General features: G+C 29.8%; 1 long non-coding RNA gene across 1 annotated transcript; it reads right to left on the bottom strand.

The window, feature by feature from the left end:
• Positions 1-306: 306 nt before the first annotated feature.
• On the bottom strand, positions 307-4,701 carry LOC130673144 (uncharacterized). Its single transcript, XR_008990840.1, has 3 exons — positions 4,625-4,701; positions 4,474-4,563; positions 307-1,684 (listed from the first exon to the last, which is right to left on the bottom strand). It is a non-coding gene; the product is annotated as an uncharacterized LOC130673144 (long non-coding RNA).
• Positions 4,702-5,430: the final 729 nt, after the last annotated feature.

Genomic DNA, 5,430 nt, shown 5'->3' with positions numbered 1-5,430 from the left:
AAATATATATATATATATAAATATTGTATTATTCTATGAATAATAATTTTTTCAGAACTTGTTTGTACTAAAGTTTATATCATTATATTTCTATTTTATATAATAATATTCTAATACTCTAATACTCTAATATATTCTAATACTCACAAAGTTATAAAACAACATTATTTTATATAAATAGTATTAATTATTATTTAATAACAATTAATTTGTAAATAATATAGTTAAAATAAAAATTAACCTGAAAAATCACTTCTCTTTACCAGTTGTGTTGAACGTGTGGTAAAACAGGCTAAAATACTGGCGGCAAAGAAAGTTGGCAACAGCGCAGTTTGAAAAAGATCGGGAGGCTTACCCACGATGGGCGGCAGAGCGCCGCTTTCTCAAACTCGGTCTCGAATTTTAGAATGTAAAAATATTTTCCAAGGGTTTTTATGCATGTAAATAGCATTAAAAATTTTTTAATAGATCAAAGAAAGAATTAAATTTTTTTCAAAACTACGAATTGAAGTAGTTACGAGAAAAAAAAATAAAATTTAAAAAAGGCGGCGCCACGCTCATAGCGTGGGTAAGGAAGGGTTAAAAGCATAATGAACTCCTCAATTTTAACGTATAAAAACTGCATACATGACTCATTCTAAATAAAAGACGCATTGTCATCAGGATAACCCACGAAACAAATTTCAAGCCAAAATAATAATACTAATTTTTCTTGGCCAATGAACGGCTCAGATAGTGAACACAAAGCTGGAATCTAGCTAGGCCAAATAATAGCCGATAATTAGGCCTAAAAAAAAACCGGAAATAGGCTAAGTTAATTATCGGCCAATTTAATAAAATTTAAGCGTGTTTTCGGCCAACTCGTGATCTCTTCCAATAACATTCTACAGCTTCAGCGAAATTTAGGCCTTTTGAATAAAATTCTATAGTTTCGGCATGATTTTGAATAAATTTAGCGTTATTGGTGTATTTTCGGCCAATTTTCACGCGAGAAGGCTTATAATTTAAATTCCGTATACTTGTTGTTTAGGCGATGACCTTGATCATACTCGAAGATGAGCTGAACCAGTCGATTGATTCAAAACTTGTAGGTGATTCAAATTGTTCCCATGTTCAAAATCATTTGGCCGATTTATCTCTAAACGATTTCTAAGCCAGAAGACACAACTTAGTTCTGTTGAAAGCATCTTAATCCTCGGTGATAAGCTTTCAATTCCGCTGCCAATTTTGTCATTTAAATTCTTTTTGTAAAAATTTGATGACCTTGAAGATTCTGAAGGATACCGAAAAACGAATTCTGCGAATTTAATCTCAGCGTACTTCAGAATGATGTGTCATAATAAAATTCTGTCCTACGAACGTTGTAGCTCATGAAATATGGTTCAAATAATACTGTTATAACTTCATTGACAAACGTGTCTTTTGTCTATAGGAGGTTTTGTAAGCGTATATATAGTTGGCGTCATATACGTTTCTAAAATTTTTGTGTCGGGTCACTTACTTGTGTTGATTTTCATTTTACAATAGCATTTATCACTTGTATGAAGGTTTAAAATGTGTAAAACTTCTTTTGTGAAATCTACCCTTCATTCTGGCTGACATTATAGCCGCCAGATTGTATATTTTTTGCGTGGTAACCGGATTGAAAGATTATAATAATGTAAGTTACCATAGTACTTAAAACCTAAAATAAAATAAAAATTGATAAAATATGAATTTATATTTCTGATTCATACTTTTGGCTCGACCTTCGGAGATTATCTACCGTACCTTTCATGTGTAATTGTCTTCTTTTAACTCAAATTAGATATCAGAGGGGCTCAAAAAAAAGCTTTTGACCCCCTTCTCACCCTGTCTAGATGTTGTTCCGATCGAATCCTTAATACATAGACGTTTACTAGTTAGTGTGTATGCGTTTTTCTATAAACGATGTGTTCCGTTCGTTTAAAAATCAAGTAAGAACACAAATAATAAATACCCAAAATTTTTATGAATTGTAATTTGTAATGAAATGAAGAAAGGGTAAGATATTTTTTCTGTTTAGTATTAATATGTTTTGTTTCAAAGTATTTTGGAATTCATTTTAAGTAAATGTAGACGTAAGTCCTTTGTTTTGGCTCGCGAGCTGTACTAGCTCTACTACAGTGTTACCAGATGGACTCATCTACTTTCCCCTGAACGCCCGCGTAAAATCCCCTAGATTCAAATAAAATCCCCTAAATTAAATGACTTTGAAATTATCAGACGTCTGATGACTGTTTGAATTTGTTTTTTTTAATAAATAAATTATATAAATATAAATTAAAAATTTGCACGTGGAAAAATTAAAAAAACTTGAAGAACATTTGGGGATAATTTTTTTTTATAAAAATTTATCTCTTAGAAACTTGAAAAATTTATAAAATGTCTGCTGACTTTAATATCATTAAATCAAAGACCTTATAATTAATATTGTAAAGCTTGTTGAAGAATCAATGTACTATATATTGTGTTTAGTATAAAATGTGTTCAATTATGATTAAAAATACATTAAACTCTTATTGTTTTATTAGTTTAAAATTTTTTTCCGAAAAAAATAAACCATTTTTAGTACAGGTGATAATAAAGTATGAAAAACATATTTTTATACGAAACTTAGTATAAATAATAAGTTATATTACATTTTATAAATTATTTAATAGTTAAAATCTTTTAAAATTTTTCAATTATTGTTTAAAACTCTAATAAATTATTTAATTTAAACGAGGACTACATTAATGGTATGATACAATATAGCTGTCGAATAACAGAGGAGTACCCGACCCAAAATTATTTCCAAGTTCGGAATATAAGAGTTCTGAAATGTATTTCTTAACAGGGATACTATAAGCAGCTAAGCGCGATCTAGTGGCGAGCACCGAACTACTCCCACTGCTGCTGCCTAGCACCGGTGACTTCCCCTTCTTCCATAAATATTTTCCCTCCCAAGAAATTTTTCTCTTGGTTTAAGCAACTTTAGTTTCCTTGGTTGGAGCATACAAAAAGTTTTGCGTGAAAAGAATAGTACTTATTCCAAGAAATTTCATTTTCTTTGAACAAAAAAATGTAATATTGCTACAAAAAACAAACGTATCTTGCTTAAAAAAAATATCTTATATTAAGAAATAAAAAGTCTTGAAACAAGTAAAATTTTGATTCAAGATAATTATTTACTTGGTGGAAGAAAATTTCGAATTTCCGAATCGTAAAAAAAAAAAGTTCTTGAATCAAGAATATTTTTCTTGGACAGTTCCAAGTAAAAGGTACGATAGGTAATCTCCAAAAGGTCAAGCCGAATGCATCAATCAGAAATAATCGATGACTTTGTGGATCTACGAGTTTTCTACACTGAGAAAAAAATTTTCTCCTGACAACTAAATTTTAGTTATGACAAGAAAATGATTTGATTGCCCATTGCCAATCATATATTTGGTTGTTTTCACTGAATATTGTATAATTCACCAACAAAACAAATTATTAGAAACTATAAAATATTTAGTAAAGATAATTATGCGTTATGTAGCAAGCATAAAATCAAATTGATTACCTGTAGAACTTATAAAGTAGTCATAATGAAATATGTTCGTGAGCCTTAGAGAATGACTTATTAATAATAATTAAATATTATTTTAAAATAACAGAATATTTATTTAACAGTTACATGAATGCATAATTAGAAAAATAATTTATTTCCCTCACACGTACTTTTTTTCGTACTATGACAAAAATTGTTCAGAAAAAACATTATTATTAAACACATTTATGTCAGAGTGTAATACAGGATATCCATATATTAGTGTCAAAAATATTCAGCGGACGAACCATCCCAGGATGCTTCAAGCTGGCGAATATACAAACTCTGAAATAAGTATCTTACCAGGGACACCACAAATGGTGGGCGCGATCTAGTGGCGAGCACCGAACTACTCCCGCTGCTGCTGCCTAACACCATAACTTTTGAATCAATAATCATTGGGTTCAAATATATATTTATTAACCTCGAACAAATATATATATTTACTCTAAATGAATATATTTTTTTGTGTCTAATTAATAGTTATTAGAGTTATAATAATAATATTTTGCTCTAATATTTGGATTTGTTGGCACTACAAAATAGTTTAGTTGTACATTAAATAAATATTTTCTCAACTCTACCAAATGATTTTATTATCTTAGAGAGAGAAATATTAATGTCAACAAAATAGAGTCTATTAAATCATTTGTTAAAAATGATAAAATAGATTATATTGACGTAATAAAATTTAGTTGTCCCAAATAATTTTTAGCTTAATAGAATTTAACAAAACCAATTTGATTGTCCGAAGATAAATTTTTTCTCAGTGTAAGATCTACTTAAATCTACACAGATCTAATGCATTTTTTCACGGATTATTTCATGTATTTATGAGCCTCATTTTTCTCCGTGTACAATTAAAAAAATTATATACTTACTGATGTTAATAAACTATTATCCAGAGGTATCATTTCATAAACCGTGAAAGACATAGTCTTGTGTAGAAGTTCCATGGAAAATTGTTCAATCTACACAGTGAGATTAAATACATAAGTTAAAAGTAATTTTTAACAAATTATCTAAACGTACTTCATATTTCAATCCCAGATGAGTAGAAGAAACTGCTGCTAATTTATAAACTATATTACTCGTTCGATCGATCTGCAATAATGTAATTAAAAATTTTTTTATAATATATAGTTAACATTATCGACTAAAATTTTCTACAAAAAACTTGAAACAGATTTTTTCTGCCAGAATTGAACATTTTTTGCTTCAGATTTTTACTACAAAAAATTGGGCCAGAGTGTGGTGACTGGCGAGAATGCGTGAGCTGTTCCATATCTGAAGCATTTTTTGCTCACGATTCATACACATGTGTCTGGAGCAAAACTTTCTGCATTATACTCACTGATTAAACAAAACGATTAAAATTGAATCGTTTTGTATTATTTCTAATCGTTTTAAATTGTTTCTTTTAATTAGGGCACTTACAGATTTTGACAAATATTGCGGAATGCTTTGCACGAAAAACTTGTTCAAGTTTATTACAACTATGCGTCAAAATCTTACGGCTTCTAATCGTGAACAAGATTTGATACCTTTTGCTTTAAGTATTTGGTCAAATACTCTGCCCAAATATCTTGTATGATATCATTCCCTAGCAGATCCGAATTACGGTAAATTACCGTAATTTACGGTATCCGGCTGAATTACCGTAACTTACGGTGGAATACGGTAATCTACCGTAATTTACCGTAGATTACGGTGTTTGCCGTAACTTGCGGCAATTCTGCTACATACCGTAAATTACGGTAGTTAACGTAATTTACGGTATCTGGCTGAATTACCGTAACTTACAGTGGAATATGGTGATCTACCGTAATGTGCCATAA

This window comes from Microplitis mediator, chromosome 8 (genome assembly GCF_029852145.1).
Source record: "Microplitis mediator isolate UGA2020A chromosome 8, iyMicMedi2.1, whole genome shotgun sequence".
NCBI classification, from domain to species: domain Eukaryota; kingdom Metazoa; phylum Arthropoda; class Insecta; order Hymenoptera; family Braconidae; genus Microplitis; species Microplitis mediator.
Note: the sequence above shows the minus strand (reverse complement) of the source record. Positions and strands in the feature narration are given on the sequence as shown.